Below are 20306 nucleotides of genomic sequence, written 5' to 3' on the forward strand. Positions count from 1 at the left end.
GCTGAAGGCTGCCAGCAATAGACAAATAGTAAGGTAAAAAATAATCTGAAATTTTAATTTTGAATTTAAGCATCTGAACCCTGCTTGTGCCTGGAGAAGAGCCACCCGTGGTGGTTTGTAATCATCCCTGCTCTACTGGGCTGACCTGAGCATTCAAATCATGGGAATCTATTTGGAAGGATGATTGATTTCAGCCTTTTAAATGGACCCCTCATCCACATAGGAACTGAAAGAAAAAAAAATAAAACCTTGATGGTGAGCTGCCTATTCAGCTCCCCATGCCTATTTTTTTCCTGAAAGGTCAGATAATTGAAAATTGCAATTTGCCTGTCTTGGAAAAAAACCCAGAAGAAAGCAGGAGCTGTGATACAGACTTAACTAATAGCAGTCGAAACACGTACTTACTCTGTGCTTACCTCATCTGCATTGTTTTCATTTACTTAATTTCAATTAGATTGCAAATTATACAGGGATTAAGGTGTTTCTGCTGTGTGACCTATTCAATTTTGCAGTCAATTGATTTCTACTTATTTAGTAAGTGTTTGGACATTAGCTGCCATGGCAGTTAGATTTGCACTTGAAGTCAACTCTTCAGCATGGCAAGATGCTCACAAGTTTTGTTCCTCTAGAACATGATGGAGGGAATAATAAGGTGCAGGAAAGGACCTGGATGAAGATCACCTGTAACAGGATTTAAGCCACTAATGGAATAATTAGGTAAAACCCACTACATGTATAGTAGGATATGTTAACAAAGCACTTGGCAAAACTCAGCTATCCTTCCACTCCATCAGGGTCTTAGGATAAAGATTTAGTTTCAGCATCTTTCAGCATCTTCCATAAAGGATTTTTTGTAAAGATCAGTTTCAGCATCTTTCTTCAAAAGTACTGATGGGAAAACACTGATGGGGCAGAGATTCAAAGAGAAAAAAGTGTTAACTGCTCAAGTAAAGGGGAGGAGAAAGGGGAAAGGTTGGCCCAGAGTTGTTCAAGCCTGAGAATAAAATTCCAGGGGCAAGGGAGATGGGAAGACATCACGGCAATCTTCAGATATAGTATTCTGCAGCAGACAAGAACACTGATTACTTATGTCTCTGGTCAATATAGCAGCAAGGGGATGAAGCTGCAGCAAAGAAGAGCTGGGTTAGACATCAAGAATAATGTTTGAGTTACTGTGGTGCTGAAGAACTTCACTGAAGCAATTTGGTTTCTGTCAGTAGATCTTTGGCAGCTGGACATGCAACTGTCAGAAATGACAGAGAGTTCATCTGGATTTTCACAAGGGGCAGAAATAATGAATGGCCTTCTGGGTTTTTTTCTGAACGTGAGACAACCTACACGATATTAATCTCCTCTGCTGTACGTTCCTGAAAACACTGAGGGCAAGTTCTCTTTTAGGCAAGAGGATTTTAAGAAAGGGACCTAGAATGATTCTAAAATTTTTGAAACCAGGTGTAGTGAAAAGAGGGTTCCTGCTGGCAAGCCAGGGACCTTGATTTGTTATTGGCAGAGATGTCGCAGGTGAGTGCAACAGTGCTGGGACAGTACAGCCAGTAAACACCACCCTTCTCTTTGCATCTTATGCTGAAAGGCCAGGTTTCTGCTGACTTTTCACTTCCTCATTGATGAGAAGCTGATAATGGCGTTAGCAGAATTAATAAAGAAGTTAAGAGGGATTCTGGATATTCCAATGAAATGTTTAGAGTGTTCAGTGGGACACCAGTGTCTAGTGCAGGTGTGAGAAGGGACACAGTGCCTCAAGATCTGGTGTCAGACTTTAGTGCTGTGCAGAAGGAATACGACCAGAGGGAGTGCAGCCGTGCCCTTACTCAGGAGCATTTACACCCAGCTCTCACTCAGAAAGCAAAATCAGTTTTGCTTCAGCTGCTGGCATTTTGTTCATAGCATGTAAAGGGAAGAAAACCTGGCAGCCCATCCCCTCCTGTGCTTCTGCAACTGCAGTTTTCAGCATGGAGGAAGCTTGGTGCCACCAGCTGCATTCCCTGTGTCTCCCCTGGCAGCAGTGGAGCATTTGTCGTGGACATACAATCCCCAGTACTGCCAGGACACGGTGGGACAGGGGGATACTGCTGGCAGTGCCTCAACAATTTGAAATGCAACACAGGGACAACCTGCCAGATCTTCTCCAAAAGTGTATTGCAATTTTATTTTTCTTTCCTTTTGTCCAAGTAGAATGGGTTTTTTTCAATTTCATGAGGACTTCAATCCTTCCTTTACCCAGCTCAACAGTCCCACTCAGAGCTCTTGTGGCATCCTTTGCCAAAAGCCATCAGGAAAACCCTCACCAGTGACTGCAAGAGGCATTTTTTAAGTTAATGTTTGTGCTTGCTGAACATGTCTGATATTAACTCAATTTGCATTGCTCTTGTTTAGCCTTGCTGTTTAGGGGGTTGTTCTAACCTGCTCTGTGGATTGAGGGGACATGTTTGCCACAACGTATTCCAGGAAAAAATTGATCCAAATTAGTATTCTGGGCCACAGCTTTAGTTGTATTTAATTTTTTGCTTACTGAGTTTGCAAAGCATGGAAATAGCAAACCCCCACTGTTTCCATTATGTTTACTTTCTTGTTATAAGTGTTTGCTCTGTTTTAGGGTTTTTCCTTTTGATTCTTATTTTATTTTTAAGAGTCAGGGCACAGTTTCTTGAAAGAAAAGCAATCAAACAGGGGCACAGATACTGCTCTGCAGATTAACAGATAATGAAGAGTGTGTTTGTGTAGAGGACATGTTTTTATGTGCCTCATCCTAAAAAACACTGCTGTCAATACAAATACATTCAGCTTATCCATGGAAATCAGCACTTAACAGGAAAGGGATTTGAAAGGGAGCAGATGATTCCACTGTTCTTGTTAAGTGCCTTAAATGTGATCTAAAGGAATTATGAGCAATTTACTCATGAAATACCAGAATGTAGTAATAGTGCTGCTAAGTGAGTATTTATGAAGAAAAACAAAGCAGAATGATTTAACAGGAAGGCCTTTGAGAAGCACAGTGAGAGGAAAAGCATAACTAAATCAAGAAGCTCCCATATAACAAGTAGCAAAGAAAGAAAGCAAGGCAGTGAAGAAATGAAAGTAAAAATATTCAAGAAATATATTCAAATATTCAATTTGATACCCTTTTCACCCCCAAGCCTTGTTCCATGATGAATATCCCCACAATCCTTCCAGCTAGGAAATTACTCTTTGGATGCAGAGCAGGAGGTGAAATGAGGGAAACAAAAACAGCCAGGAAGGAGAAAAAAAATACTGAAAAATACAATGGCTTTGCATTATGCATATCCGCAGTCAGCTATGTGGTCATTGATTTCTGACCCAAAAGGTAAATATAAATAAATAAAGATCTAAAATAAGTTCTCTTACTCAAAGACAAGTTAAATATAAATAGAACAAATACATTATTATTACTACTCTGACTCTGAGTAGCGGAAATGATACGGTACCTTCGGTGAGTTTTCCTCATTAGAAATAGTACTAGAAAATAGCTATGTACCACAAAGCCCTGGATCTCCTGGGTCTGTGTCCAAGAGCAGCAATGCTCCTTAGTGCCTGGTGATGCAGGTTCTTTGGGTGGTAGCTGAGGCACGTTATCCGGGCTGGATTCCCAGGCCACGCTGGCTCTGCACACAGGACATCCCTGAGCAGCTGTACAGGAGAGCAGGCACAGGGATCCTGTGCTGAGACAAAACACATTTTTAGTGTTACCCTGTAGAAAGCCATGCTCTCTGACTGAACAGGAAGGAAGTGCTTCAACCTCCTAAAGCCTCTCAGGGTCACTCAGAGGCAAGCACCTTACTTAAAGTGTTTACTTGAGCACAGCCAGGAAATCCTGTGCAAAACTGAGCACTTAGAGACTGCCTGTGGTTTAGTGCCTTCTGCTGAGGCCTAGCTCTCTGACCTGAGGGCTCCCTGCGCTTGTAGGAAGCCTGGCTGCCACTCCAGTGCAACTGGGGTTTATCTGCAGCATGAGAACCCAGGCTCAAGCCACCTCCAAGCCTGTAAGCCTAAACTTGGGCAGAACCATTGAATCACTTATGTTGGAGAAGGCCTCCAGCATCACTAAGTCCAGCAGTGAGCCCAGCCCCACTGCCATGCTCACCGCCAAACCATGTCCTCAGGTATCCACTTGCTTTGTGGACACCTCCAGGGATGGGGACTCCCCACTTCCCCAGGCAGCCTGTTCCAATGTTTGGAAACCCTTCCCATGAAGAAATTTTCCCTAATATCCAATCTAAACCTCCCCTGGCCCAGCCTGAGGCCGTTCCCTCTCCTCCTGTCCCTGTTCCCTGGGAGCACAGCCCGATCCCCCCGGCTGTCCCCTCCTGTCAGGGACTTGTGCAGAGCCACAAGGTTCCCCTGAGCCTCCTTTTCTCCAGGCTGAGCCCCTTCCCCAGCTCCCTCAGCCCCTCCTGGGGCTCCATGCCCTTCCCTGGACACGCTCCAGCCCCTCCATGTCCCTCTTTGTGAGGGCCCAGAGCTGGGCACCAGCTTATTATTCAGAATCACAGAATATTCTGTGTTGGAAGGGACCCTTAAGGATCTTGGAACGGTGAAAGACTCTAAACACTGGTAAGAACAGCAAATGGAGATGAAAGGCGATAGGAAATGAAGGCAGAAGTGTAGCGGAGATTCGCACAGCGTGTGCCGGTGTGCCCACAGGGCCCAGCGCCTACGCACAGGTCACTTCTTTGGAAATCAGGGCCACAGCAGGGACGTGGACAAGGATATTAAACCCAGCTTTCATTCTAGGAGCTGGGATACCAGCAGCAGTGTGAGGGAGAGATGGGCTTCATCGGGAGCAGCTCTGCGGGGGCCTGTGGTGGCTGTGCCGCCTCCCTCAGAGCCCCGGGGCCATGGCCGTCCCTGCTGGGCTCACACTGCCACTGCCGTGGGACATGCCTGCTCCTCCTGCTCTTTGGAGCCTGTTTTTGCATCGTGCACTGAGCAGGCACACTGCTGCTAGCAGGCTCTAACCTTCACTTAAAATCATTTTACTGGTTAAACTCGAGTTTTCCACACCTTAACAAAATCGGTGCAGCTTGCGAGGAGGGCAGGGTGATTCCTTGCCAGGTGGCCACACAACTGGAGGAATCAGACCTGGATGAAAGCAGACAGTTCAACTGTCCCTGGAGAATTCCAAGGTCTTCAAAAGGCAGGAATCAGGAATTCACTGTGAGCCGTTCAGACCTGTCCCACACCGCAGTCAGTGTGGGTCTTTGGCTTCAAAGGACACATGAATTTTACACAACATGAATCCTCCCAATTTCACATCATTTCCCAGCAGTTTTATCAGCTTGGCTCATGCTCTATGCAAGTGCTTTTACTGCTAACACTCTCCTATCTTTCATTATCTGTGATTTTGTTTGCCACGTGATTTCTCTAATCCGAGTAAAACACTGCAATAAAACATGACATCTTTTCACATTCTACTTTCATTTCATAATTTGTATTAATAACACTGTACAAATATAACCCATTTTGCATAGCACCAACACTATGCGTACCCTCCTACTAAAAAAAAACGCCCCAAAAGCTTACCGAAATCTGAGGAAAGCTCCAACGTATAAAGGAGACTAAATTTTAAAAAAACATATTGGCTTTATACAAAACATAAGTTAATGCTCATATCTGACAATATATATCTAATAAAAAACATCTAATGCATGAAAAAAATTGATGCATCATCCTATTTTACCCATATGAACATTTCATTAATAAAGCTAATTTGATAAATATTAATATTCGATTTCCTGTCACTTACTAAAATATCACAAACCCACAAGACAGCAATTTTGTGTAAAGTGCAAGAAGGTAATATTACCTCATACAGGGAAATCTGGAAAGCATATTGAGTGAGGCTTCTTTAAACAAAAAGATAAATTTAAAATATTGTAACTTATTTATTTGTTAGCTTTATACGGAAAGGATTAATAAATCTTCCAAAAACTTAAAATGTGTAAGTATAATATCAGATTAACCCTAAGTATTCTTACTAACAATTATATATTCCCATCCTGTGAGTAAAAAACGGATTTTTCTTTCCATGTAGTAGATCCATCCTTTTTATCTGGAAATGCATTGTTAAAAGAAAAAATTCCCAGCTGTGGATTCTGCCTCTCAGGTTTGTTTTTTAAAGCCCAGCTGCCAGGAACTCCGAATGATAGGTTTATGTGAAGGCACAGCAGTTTCACTTGCATCAGTGGAGCATTGTTTTTTCACAACTCTCATCCTCACACACTGTTGAAAGGGAACAGCAAGAAGCTGCAAATATTATTTTCCAAAGTAAAGATCTGTGTGAATACCAAGTGCTGACCCTTAGGGCCTCTCTCCTCCCCACCAGCACGTGTTGCTCTCTCAGAGCCACTGTTTGTGTTGTCACCCCTAGGGCACGTGTGGATTTTTAAGCCACATAAATATATCGTGTTCTTCAGGAGAGACTGCAGAGCACTCAGACAGGCTTCAGCTCTGCAGCCACCTAAATGATCTAGCACTTAGCAGTTTTATTTTTCTTGTTTAACAAAAACCATCCCTGGCTAGTGTAGCATGAATAACCTTCCTCAGGATAGTTTAAAGCTACACTGTAATAAAGTATGCATCCTACTGCAATGATTACAATGTCATCTACTCCATTTCTGCATGAACAACCCAAACTGTAAGTTAGTACAGCACTGCTTGAAATGTGCAGGTTTGGGGGGTTTTTTTGACTAAGAACACTCACATGCTTAGGGGGTAGACACAGGAAAAGGCTGCAGAGTAGAGATCAGTTAGGACAAACACAGGTGGCAACTGCAGTTTAAACACTTCTGTTTCTCCATCTTTGTATACAGTCTGCTCAAAAAGGCTTGGAGACACCAATTAACTGCTTTTGTGGTTCTGATGTTGTAGTTTTTATACTTTTTTAATATTCTAAGCCAAGGTCAGGAGTTGGAATTTGATGGTCCTTGTGGGTCCCTTCCAACTCAGGATATTCTGTGATTCTGTGATTTACATTCTAAATTTAAACTTAACATGTAATACCGTGCATTCAATTCAAAAAGTGATGTTGAATGAAAAATCATAGAATCACAGAATAATAGAAAGGTTTGGCATGAAAGGGACATTAAAGCCCATCCTGTGCCACCCCAGCCATATGCATGGACACCTTCCACTGTCCCAGGCTGCTCCAAGCCCCAAAGTCCAACCTGGCCTTGGACACTGCCAGGATCTAGGGGCAGCCACAGCTTCCCTGGGCACCCTGTGCCAGGGCCTCAACACCCTGCCAGGAAGGAATCCAGTGCTTCAAATAAATTCTTTTAGAAATGGAGTGTTATAAAATACTGGAATAATCTTCTTCTGGAAGCCATTCTTCCAAAAATTCTTGATCAGCACCCACTGCAATGTTTTCATAGCTGTTTCCAAAAGCCAAAGTTTTGCTCCAAATGGAATTCTGTGAGAGGCCCCTGAACTGAGCCACCTGCTCTCAGCACAGTCCGTGCACATTCACAGAGGTGCCCCTCCTCTTGCTGCATTCTGCCTGCACTGATGTGTCAGTCCTAGTCACGAAATGCCCAAGGATTGCATGATTCCCTGCTGTGCAACCTTTTCAAAGTTCAATGCCTAACTACAGTGGATTTTTTTCAGTTTATGTCCAAGTGTTCTGTGATATGCAAACATTCCTGGAAGTGAGGAGATGCACTTGATGAATGCAATCTCCTACAGAACCTACTGATGGAAACCAGCCTCCATACCATCAGTTAACAATAACTAAAACTGTTCAGAATTAGAGAATATCAAGCTGCAGAGAATGATGCTCACTGTTTGTTTAAAAATAGTATCTCCCTAGTCCATTTCTCTTGGAATATTCCATGCCCAGTTTTAGGCCAGGCCTGTACATCTCTCTTTGCATGCAGGGTGTTATCACCATGTGCACATAACTCCTAATTTAGGCTCAGACATATTTAGATGTGAACATCTGGAAAGGAGAGTAGTACTATTAGGCAATTCCTTTGATCTGGCACACATATTAAATGTATCTAAACTGCATGTTTGTCATGAAAGGCAGCATTTTATGCAGCTCAAAGTATGTTTACATGATTTAACATTTGTTAACTTTCCATTCTGCAATTTAACTGCTAGGACAGTATCTCTGATAAGGCCATGCCAATGCTTATATCTCAGTGTGTTAAATATAGGAAATTTCTCCTGATGGGGATATTTTGGGGAATGATCACATCATTATTTTTTCTATACTAGTGTTTTCCCAATTGGCAGGTGAGCCATGTATTCCCTCAAAGCCCCTGCTGCCCATTGGGCACAAACTAAGCTCTAAAATTGTATCTCTAAGGTAATTGAGATGCAGCACTCAGATGTAAAATATCCATTATTCCATGCTGTTCTAGACCAATTGTTTCCTGAAGGATTCCAAGGTGAAAGGACCACAATGACATAATAGCCTTCAAGTTGTAGTGCTTAAAACATTCAACAATTTCTGTGTTGTTGCATTTTTGAGCAGTAGTAAGAAACATTCATAAAAAAAAAAGAAATTCTAGGTCGGTGTTTATTTCTTAGAAAGACTGAAAACCTTTCAGATGTTTCAGCAGTTAAAATGCAGCAGTTGCTCTATTAAAATTTGGTTTTGAGGATCAGTCACGTTATCATGAAAGAGGTGAAATAGCCCTGAATTGACCAAGAGACGTTTGTAAAATGCTTTTCACAGACTATCCAGGGAGATGATCATTACCTGTGTCTCTTCCACAGCTGGGAATGGGATCCATGTGGAAATCACCCTTCACTTTGCAGTGGTTTTCCCTTAAGTTTTCAGTAGTTCTGTGGAAATTACCTGGTAAGAGACCATCTGATTAACACTCAGAAATTATCAATAAGGCTTGAGAATAAAACACCCAGAGCATGCTAAGCTGACAATACAGAAAGTGCGAGACAGAAATCTCTTTGGAAAGTTCTCTGTGCAAGTAAACATTTCAGTTCTTTTCTCAAGTTAAATCAAAAAGTTTGTCTGAATAAGGACAAACATCTCAGTCCTTTTCTCAAGATGAATCACAAAGTTTGTCTGAATAATGACCATATATTAAGAAAGAAATGTTAAACCCAGAAGGCAACTATGAATGCAATTGTCTAAATAGGAATGTCAAGTCTAGTTAGTCCAGAGTTTGTGGGAAAACTTATTTTTGCTTTCCCTCTACTACAAAAAGTGAAACATTAGCTGACAAGAAAGAGCATGAAATGAAACAAAGCAATGATACAGCGCTGTGTGATTTAATTCCAGACAGCTCCAGCTCAACCCCCAGAAGCACTTACCAAAAATGCTTATTCTTCATGGAGACAGAGAGGGAATCTCTCCAAACCATTTCACAAGTGTGCCCTGCCCTCAGCCAGGATACCTCATAAGGATAAGAAATCATGGAATTTTCACAAATTGCCAGGTGTGTGCTCTGGAATGATGGAATCAGCCTCAGCCTTGCTACAAGTGATTTCTGTAGCAGGGACCTCACCACAGACTTCAGCAGAGTTGATCATCTGTTGATGCAGAGTGGTTACAGAAGGTATTCCAGGGAAATAGAGGAAACACCATTTCAGGATCCTGCTTCTATGTCTAATCCAACCTGACCAAATCATTGTCCTTTGCAGAAACAATTTTAACACCCATTTTTTAACCTTTGGGGCAAAAATAATTTATGTAGAGTTTCTAAACATAGAATCATAGAATTGTTTGGGAAGGGGAGAGTGAAGATCATCTAGTCATCTGATCATCTAGTTCCATTCACTAATCTTTACACTGAAGAATTCAGAACTGCCAAAAAACAAACCCTGAAGAAACCACTGTCTAACTGAGAGCAGCACAGGAGCCAGCTCAGCCAGGGACAGGAGGAAGCAGAGATTTTTGAGCTGTTAAGCACAGAAAATGCCAGACCTGCTGTCACTCACAGAGGGCTGTGCTTGTGATGTGTCTGCCCAGGCAGGAGCCCTCCAGTCTCAGCCTTCCCAAACACTGGGGCAGAAAGCCAGGCAGGGAATGCAGGGTCCAGAGGAAGGTGCTTGGCAGAGAGAGCTGACTGTATGTGTGTCCAAGCCAGGAGGAAACACCCAGACAAAGCACAGGTTAGAAAGATTGGGAAGATGAGGCATCACTTTGGCTCAAAACCCAAACAGTTCTGTGAGAGCAGACCAGGTCCTTATCAGGATAAACTGCATCTCCTGAGTGCAGGCAGGGGAGGAAAGGACAGGAGAATGGAGAGCTGGAGCAACACTGATGAAAAAGAAAAGATAAAGCTATCCAAAGCAGGATTGCTGAAGTTGTTCTTTAGAGAATGAAAATCCAAATGGAAATTTGCAAAGGCAATAAAAAGGCATACAAGTGAGGATGTATATAAAGGAAAAATACAAAATACAAGCAAATTTCAGTGCAATGTTACCTACAACAAGCAAAGAATATGGAAGTCAAAAAGTAATACAAATATTGCACAGATTCACCTTCCATCCAAGAAGTAAAAAGAGGGAGTTATAATTAGCAGCTGACCCAAATTCAATTGCTTGACAGATTCTGAAAAAAAAAAAAAATAATTAAATAATCAATTAATAATCACCTACAGGAAAATAAAATGATGGAAATAGGCAACACAGATTCGTCGGGAGCAACCAATTAAATTTCCTTCCTTTACAGGTAACTGGTGTAACTGATAAGGCAGAAGCAGTAGATGTAATACAGCCCCACTTCTATAAAATTTTAAATACTGCTAGGCATGGAACTTCCATTGGCAAGCTAGGGAAATATTACCTGGATGAAAAAAACCCTTGAGCTAAATCCTTAATTAATTTAAAAGATATGTTCAAGGAGAAATTACCAATATTCTTATTTTGAACTGAAAGAGGCATTAAGGCAGAAATTCACAGGAGTCCAGTCAAGCAATAACTAAATTATCCTCCAGTGAAGAGGGCCAGGAAAATAGTGCAGGGGAAAGAAGGCAGGAGGACATTTAAGCATGGATCTTTGTGATCCTAAACAATCTCTATAAGCTGGAAACAAAGTCAGTGAAGACCTCTATGATGAAATTTGGTAAAGGCAGATTCAAGTCATTGTGTGTGGGAGTAAGTCACGAAATGCACCACGAACAGCTAACAAGAAAAGGGTCAGATGGCAGAATTGAAGAAAAGAATAGAGAACGTAGAACTTAAACAGCTGCAAAACGCCCCAAGCTCATTCTTGAGGCACAAGCAGGACTGCAAAACATGGACAAGTACTCCTGAGAGTATGAGCCAGGTTCTGAGATCCCAAAATAGATGATGTCAAATTTCAGGCTCTGCAAGAGGGAAACAATAAAGACAATAGATTTTAGAACATGACAGATAAAGAGGAGCTGAAGGAACTTGATGTATTTGATTTACAAAAGAAAACATTAAAGTGAGATTCATGAGAGCCTTACAATGCAAAAATCTGCAAAATGACAGTCATCCTAAGCAAGGCAGGAAAAAAACAAATGACAGGCATTGTAATTTGGTTCAAAGATTTACTTTAGATATTAGGAAAAGTTTTCTGACTAAAAGAGGTACTAAGTCATCAGAGATTTCTGGAAAGGCTGCAGAAACTCTTCTGATTTGTTGTTGCTATAAACACATTAGACTAACAGCTATTTTAGTGCATAAAATGTCTTAAAGACTCCCTAGCCTTAATTTTCTATAGTTAATGGATTATTTTGATACAGCCAAGGCAACTATAGACCAACAAAAGCAAAATGAAGGATTTTTTTCTAAATACTTAAGGAAAAATTAATCTTCACAATTTTAGTGAAAGTCACTAAAAGACATACAGTAAAATAGATATTCAATTCTAAATGTGATTGAAACTCATTAGAGGTGGCAAACACTAATACACTGCATATTTTTATTGATTTTGCTTTACTTAGAGAAAACTTTTTTTCCCAATAATAATTTGCTACTACAGATTTGGTTATGTAATGGCATGGACAGCTGAGCTTATGTTGTTATCTGGGGTTCACCCCTCATATTCGAAGTCTGAATGTAACTGTAATGAAGAAAAATGGGAGAACTTAGTACTTCTGACAAAGTACTTCTAAAACCTCCATCAGATGGAAAAATGAGCCCCTTTGACATCCAGGACAAGAACTTAATGAACTGTAAATCATCACATATGGTGACAGCATCCCTGCTGTGGGAGGGAGCAGAGGGACAGAAAAACCAAATGGGAGGAAACCATTTCTTTCTAGTCACTTCAGCAATGGCTGTAATCCAGCCACTGAATCCAATCTGAGTGCCAGCTTCAGGAGCAGAAATTTTACCCTTATGAGTACAATTGACCATTTATAACTGATTTGATCAGCAGAGAAAAATATCCAGTGATTGTTTTGCACAAATAAATCATTTACTACCCAATCCAAATCCTGTCCTTTCCTAAACACCAACGATAGGCCCAGTGTCAGGAGGATTTTCAGCCCTGTGGGGAGGACGCTCAGAACATCTCTCACACTGAACCTGTCCCTGTGCCTCCCACAGCCCCACTGGCTGATTTGTTCCTGGTTGCCAAGAGATCACATTGCTCCCCTATTTACAGTGTCTGGGTTTTTATCTCTTGGGGTTTAATATAGGTGTTTAATTCATACCTTTTGTTTAGTAACATAATTAGGGCTTCTTGGAAATATAAATAAGCCACCAACTACTTGATATGAACTTCAAGGAGTATGAAAGGTGGAATATTAGCATGAGGATAGAAATAACCTCAAGTTCTGTATAAAAGAGAATTGACTGCTTAGTTTAAACTGGCCCTTTTCCCCTCTCTATTTTGCAGCCTATCAACAGGAATTTCTAGGTTTTAGGAACACACAAGCAATGAAACTTGAATTTTTTTCAGGCAAAAATTGTGCCTGTGCTGTTATTACCTGATAAAATGCTGACCAATTTTTGGGCTGCTGTGGTATCCCATTGACAAAGCTGCATGCTTTCATACAAAACCAGAAACAAATCAAATTCTCTTTCTTTTCTGGCTCACGGACCAGCAGGCACATAACAAATATGTAACATAATGAACATACGATGTCGTAGTCCTACTTATTGATAATTATCTTTTACATATCTGAGTAAGCTTATGTTCCTGAAGGTGTAGGGATACCCTGAAGGAATAACAGCAAGAATTAACACTCCAGTGCACATGCTAATTAGGATTTAATTAGGGAATTTTAAAAATGCAGAGTGCATGTTTTCAGCAAGTGCAAATTACCAACTTACTGCTTATAGGGTTGGGGTTTTTTATTGCAAATATTATAATTGTCACTTTATGTAAAATTTAAGGAATTTAAATTCTATTTCGGCTTTTAGGAAGAAACAATTTTTCCTCTGGCGCATTCTCATCCGTTATAATTCTTGTAACATTCTATCCCAATTTATAATTTTTTTTTACGTTACTAATTCAGCGTGAAAGATATTAAATTGCTTTTCTTTATGCTATTACAATATACACAGGATGTTCCCAACAAATTGCACTGTAATATTTTCCTTCAGCCTTTGCTGTTCATCTGAATAGCAGTTATAACCTGTGGGTCAAAGAAACTATTCCCTTAAAAAACGAAAAAGGTGCAGGCCTTTCTGGGTGAATTTTTTTTTCCAGGAAAAAAGCAAAATAAAAATGTCAAGCTCTGTTTTAACCCAGCAGTGCTTTTCCTTCCTGCTCCCACCTTTCTCTCCCCAGCAGATGTTCCACTCATTTGGAGGCTGGTGGGATCCTGCCATGAGTAGTTTGGGAATTTTGACCCTGATCTAAAACCACACAGCGCTAACAGGAATTCTTCCAATCCTTTCCCTTCATTTGACCATTCTCTGTGTTTGATCACTGGGAAATCCACACAGGAGACAAATGAACATGCAATAAATGAAAATTTTAAAGATTTCTCTAGCTGGGCTCTGAGAGAAACTTCTGGCTAGGAACTTCCTAATGAAAGGGAATTAACAAAATTATTAAAGTGTTAAGAAAACTCAATTTGCATCAGTATTTTAATTCTTACAAAACAGACCCTTTAAACCAAAGGTAATCTTGTCAAATAGCTTTCCCCCTTAATTATTAATGCTAATCGCTGTTCTTCATGTGTTTGTCAGCCCCGGTGCTCGGTGAACCCACAGCCTGTGCACCGTGTATGATTTGTGTCATGGGAAGGCCAGCTCAGGAACACCCCCTGAGCCTTCCCACTTCCCCACTTTCATTCCTCGACCTTCAGAACCTGCTGATTAGACTCCAGCACGGTTAACATCCTTGTGACTCCATCCTCTCATTCACTGTGGATGTGGCTGAATGGGGAGAAATCAGATAATGGCTGACTTGGTAAGAGTCTCTGGGGTTGAACACCAGTATGGGCACGGATGGTACACGGTGGTCAGAACCACCAGAAAACCATGGCAGGATTGCTCAGAACACAAAAAAACCCCTGTGGACCACAAATCCAAAGCTCATTTGAGCTAGAAGTCACCACCAACACCTAGAAGCAGTGTCAGTTTAGGGGTTGGAACGGTCACATTTCTTTTGTTCATCTTCATAGGCTGCATTTTTATTAATTTGCTGAACCAAGATTAGAAAAAAAATGAAAATTAAATGAAAACCAAGCAAAAAACCTTACCCAGCTACCAACCACAGACCAAACAACTGGAAGATACTTCAATAAGACAGCCCTGACAGTCTATTTAGGAGTCTCAGTGATTATTTGTGCTGATATTTAGGCAGGTAATTTGGGTTCTGCATCACTGAAGTCATGAGGTTATTACTGGTTGGGTGGGGAGAGAGCCCCTGAACTCACAAACACTCAGCACAACTGGATCAGCCAGAAAGGAAAAAACATCTACAATTAACTGGGAGATGCTGATGACACATCTTTGTAGAAAAAAAAATATTCATCTAACTTCAGATATAAATCCTTTTTTCTTAAAAAAACCCCAACAAACAAACAAACAAACAAACAAACCTAAATCCTCAATTTCTCCATTGTCATAAAAAGGATTATTCTACTCTAAAGTGATCTAAGTGTACACTTCACTTCCTTCAGTGCTTGACTGAAGCTTATTAGGGACAATCAAAATATTCCAGAAAACACACCAGAAGGGAAGATTTCCGACCTTCAGTAGTCACCAGGTCCGAGAATAAAATTCACTGTTTCTGAAGATCATGCTCCATGTAAAAAGTAAGTGAAGTGTAGTCTTAAACATTGTGATTTTTGTCTGAGTGAAGTTACATTTTTAAAAAATAATAGAAGATTAAGGAACTGTCTGGCAGTATGGATGTGCTGTTAGAGGATAGCCCCGCAGAAAACTGAGTCTTCAGACTTTGTTTAGTCTTCCCTTTGCTTTCATTCAGCATTCAGGTTCACCCTCACTCAGACAAGATTATAACATAATAATAGGCAAGAGCTAATAAATTTGTGCTCTCAGTACATCACTCAGCTGTCTCTGATATCACAATATTTAAAGGATCTATCACAGCATGAAACATTTCAGATAAGTCTTTGTAACAGTTGCAAATGAAATAATTTTAAAACAGTTTTATAACCCACTTCCTTCCAAACACTTTTCCTTGCCAATAGCTGGACTGAATTTCAAGACAACGTATAGGAAGATGATAAAAACAGCACAAAAAGACAAAGTTTTTATTAAAATATTTTTTCAGGAGAGACTTTAAATGAGATTAAATTTAGCAGATGTTTGTAGTTAATTAGTAGGTCATGAAGTTTCATGAAATGTTTCAAATCACATGAAATTTAGCAGCTGTTTTGTAGATAATTACTAGGTCACTTAAAGAAATATTTACTTTTTGACTACTCACCATGTGTACAGGTGTTTTTATTAGCACTTCAAACCAAGCTGAGGGATAGGCTTTATCTTGTAGAAATGGAGCTTATCCTGCTGAAATTAGATGCAGCTATTTACAGAAATGCTGTAAAACATTTGAAAACATCAGACCAAGAACTTGAACAGCTGGTGACCCACCCTGCTGTATTTTCAGTGACATCCCCACGGAGCACAGCACTGGATGTATTCACGTTACATTTTCATCTGCAACCAAACCAGTGGAGGGCAACAAGACCAGGAAATAAGCAGGGTCTCAATTTCTTCCTGGAGCAACTTCTCTGCAGTAACCCCTTCAGGAAGGCTGGCAAGGGCAGGTTTGGGTTTCCTTTGTAGGTTGTAGGAAAAGGATGGCATCTCTTGTCAGGACCAGAGGCTCCTTCTCCTCCCCACCTCTGAAGAGGAAAATCAGGGATTCAGATGGGGGAGAAATTGAGGCACGTCCCAGGCAGAGCCCTGCTCTGGATGACCAAGAGACTGCAGTAAAAGCAGTTTTACTGACAGATCTGCAGCTAACACTGGGATAACCCTGCAATAGCACACGGGTTGTTATCGCAGCCCAGCAAAAGCGGAGCTGTCCCAAGAGCCCACCCTGGACAAAGAGGGAATCCCAGGAAAACCCTCATGCTCTGCACGGCTCGTTGTGCCCAACATCTGCATTCAGAGCCTGGCACAAACCCAGGGCATTTAGTGAGAGCAGACACTCACCAGTATACAGAAAAATTACCATAAATTATGGGATCACAGTTAAGGGGGTTTGTGCAAAGTTTTGCCTTGGAGCATTCCTGTAGAATTTCAGCCGCTTAGGGCAAGTCTGCAGCCTCCAGTATGACAGAGATACTGCAGGAGTTTTGCATACAATGGAATTGTAGGTACTGGATTTTGGGTTTTCTTACTGCAGCTACAGTGACACATTTTGTGTTCTGGAGGTGAAGCTGTTAAAATAAAATGTATTTGGCTCAGCAAGGCTGGTTGTACTGTCCAAGTCATCTCCCCATGGCACCTCTAAGTCACATTAAAATCTGGAATCTGTCTTGAGGAGCACCAAGGAGCAGGAATAACTGCTGGGGGACACCACAAGCTCTGGCAATTTGTGTTGACATTTGTCTTTATCCTATAGCATATTTAACACAGATTAACCCCTAACCTAATCACTTCAGCCTACTCTGTTATCTCAAATTCTGCAAATAGTTGCAATGACTGATTTCACAGCATTTCAATAGAGGATTCAGTGGAATTTAATGTTTTATAAATCTTAAATTATACTTTCATTCTGCAAAACAAACTTTATGGGGTTTTTTGTTTGTTGTTGGTTTTTGTTTTTGTTTTTTCCTAATGCACTAGGGAATTTTCCACAAGTGATATTTTTTTGTCACAAACAATGTAAAAATGAGGGACTGAAATGCTGAAGATACAAAGCTCCTGATGCATATTCCATTGGAAAAAGGAAGCACTGTTTCATTAACTTTGGGTGGAAGGCGTTGCCCATCCCCAGACTGCACAGGAGTGGAACAGGAGCACTGGAAATATGAGACAGGAGCTTCTGTGCTGGCAGGAAGAGGAAACACCACAGTGAAATTAAGTTTAATGTCTACAAAAGGAACTAGCAAGAGCTAAGGCCAGAATTAATGTTTTTTTTCTTTCTTCGTAGTAGAGAAGACTACAGATAATGCTACATACAAAAATCAATCCATTGTTAGCAATAACACTTCTCTGCTTCTCACCTTTACTTTTCCCATCCCATTTTCTTGAAATAAGCTGAATAAGTATTAGGTTGCACTCCTACCACGTTTTTAAGCAAGAAAATTCACTTTAACCAGACTCCAAAAAAAATAATATATATATATATATTTCTAGCTCCTCCTAGGCAATTGACCCATTCTATTTAAAGCTATCAAAAATCAAAATACAGGACAGAGTGTTTCAATATAGAGTTTGTAAAGCCAGAAAGAGGCAGCATTTACACTGTTTGTCATTCCTAATTGACTCTTACCAATCTAACAGGGCATATAATGATGAGAGAATGATGAAGAGAACAGCAAGAACTGAGACCATGCTTGGAGCATCCCAAGGGGCTCCATGGACCGAGAAAGCAAAAAGAGTTTTCGTGCTGACCTGGGCACAGCTGGGCTTCTGTGAAAAGGATGAAAGTTTGTTCACATCTTTCTGTAGAGATTCCCAGAGACTTTTGGGGAGGCACTCTTCTAGGGCAGTTTGCTGCAGACAAAATTCTGCTGTATTTTCTTCCACCAGCCTAGGGATTATTATAACAGGACAGGGAACCCTCTTGGAGCTTTCAGTGGTCATCTGAGTGGCCCCAGTCAGAGGGAGGAGGACAGGTGACCCAGGTGTCCTGACCAAGAAATGGGTGATGGAAGATCAGAGAGGCTGCTCACAAACAGAAACCAAGGAAAGGCTCCTGCCCCAGTTCACCCATTCCAGTTGGAGTACAGACAGAAAATGAGAATATTTTCTACTTTAGTCATGTGCTTCATACTTAAATAGCCAGGATTTGAGTCCCAGTGAAGTCAAGGCAAACTCCTTATTCACAGTGCATCCTAATGAGAGCTCGCATCCATTTCCAATAATTTATGCAGGAGGCCTTTTAAATCAATCCTTTTCCACATCTCAGCCTTCTCCATCTCCTTTTTCTTCCTTCCTGACTCTGCAATTAAGTCATAATGCTGAACGTGGGATACATCAACATCCTGGCTTTCCAAAACATAAAGTCCACTTGAATGGATCAGCTCCCCACTTAGGATGCTTTCACATGGAATGTGGCTTTGGCTGAAGGTGAGTGAGCAGCACGTGGTGTTTCCCTTGGTGGTTGTGAATGCATTATTATAGCCCAGGCAATGGATGCTGATGGACAGCTCACAACAGCTTCACACACAGGATTCCATTTTGCCCACAGACTCCAAAGAAAGAGACTGTCAGAGTTCCTGGGAGCTCACAGGAGAACAAAACAGTTCTGTCACTAAAAATCCAGCAGCAGAGGGTATAGGCAAATACTCTGATTCTCATTTGGTTGAAATTCTTGTGCATTTTCCTCTGATGTGTCTGTGGTGTGACAGACAACAGAATGTGTCTTAGAGCTCCTACATGGTCTGAGTCGTGTGCATTGATCACACAAACCCCATTGGCACAGTCAACCCTCCTGGTATCGATTAAACACACAAATACACATTGTGATAACCAAGCTGCACAGGATTCCACACATCCCTACTTCAGGTAACACCTTTTGGGTTTAACTTCCTTCCAGTTACATCTACCCTGGTCCAACACCTTCATCATAAGAACAAGGATTACTCACACTAAAATAATTCTATTATTATTTCTATTATTATTATTGTTAAAAACAGCCATGATAGTAAAGAGTCCAAGTCTAAATTCAACATGTTTCTTTCAGATAAAATTATCCCCACTATTCCACACCTATAACTTTTCAAATAAAAGTCTGGGAAAATAGTGTTCCTTCCTGTGACTACTTCTTTCAAAAAGTTAACTCAGAAGAAAGGCCATTTCTTTGGAGTGCATTTCAGGTTATTGTGTGTCTGAGCAGCAGATTGCACCACACAAATACTGACCAGTGAAGAAAAAAAATGGACAGTACAGGGTACAAGCTTTCAGGATCTGCAAATTAAATATTTATTTGCAATATTTAGAATCACAGAATATCTTGAGCTGGAAGGGATCCACAAGGGATATCCAGCCCCTGTCCCTGCCCAGACCCTCCAACAATTTCCCCTGTTCATCCCTGGTGTCCAAAGGCTCCTGGAGCTCTGGCAGCCTCGGGGCCGTGCCCATTCCCTGGGGAGCCTGGGCAGTGCCAGCACCCTCTGGGGGAAGAAGAACCTTTCCATGATACCCAGCCTAAACCCTGTGACTTTAGGCTTTTACTGCAACTCAGATTCATATTCCTCTTACCTAGTTTAAACACATGCTTCAAAACCTATTCCCACATCACTGAAATCCCATTTTGTGTGCAGTTGCACATGCTTTTTCGAGCTCTCCTGCTCATGACCACGCATTACAAACATTCTTTCCCCCATCACTGTTTCCAGCTCTTTGAGCTTTCCCACCCACACAGCTCTGGGGAGTTTCACAGGGTCCCCTCAGCTTTCCCACACCCTGCAGAGCTGAGCTGGAGAGGGCACAGCAGTGCTGCAGCCAGCCCCGAGCCTGTGCTAGAGCAGCTCAGGATGGGCTGGGGCTGGCACACTGAGTCTGGGATGGGACAGGACATTTCCTGGGAATAACACGCATCTCAGGAGTTCTGCAGGAGGTAAGTAATATATTCCTGAAAGCCTTTAACTCCTGACCCCCTCTCTCTCTCTGTTTCAAAAACGCTTGTGAAACATCCCCTCACATTTTTGAGTCCATTTATATTAAGCCTGACTGTGGGAGATCCATTTGCTGGGGTCCATTTGACATAGAATAATAGACAAACACAC

At 41.3% G+C, this 20306-nt stretch overlaps 1 long non-coding RNA gene across 1 annotated transcript; it reads right to left on the reverse strand.

Moving 5' to 3' along the window:
• Positions 1-8741: 8741 nt before the first annotated feature.
• Positions 8742-16102, reverse strand: LOC120757994 (uncharacterized). Its single transcript, XR_005702729.2, has 5 exons — positions 15994-16102; positions 15830-15909; positions 10489-10558; positions 9316-9534; positions 8742-8839 (listed from the first exon to the last, which is right to left on the reverse strand). It is a non-coding gene; the product is annotated as an uncharacterized LOC120757994 (long non-coding RNA).
• Positions 16103-20306: the final 4204 nt, after the last annotated feature.

The sequence above is a fragment of the Hirundo rustica genome, chromosome 11, assembly GCF_015227805.2.
Source record: "Hirundo rustica isolate bHirRus1 chromosome 11, bHirRus1.pri.v3, whole genome shotgun sequence".
Lineage (NCBI taxonomy): Eukaryota > Metazoa > Chordata > Aves > Passeriformes > Hirundinidae > Hirundo > Hirundo rustica.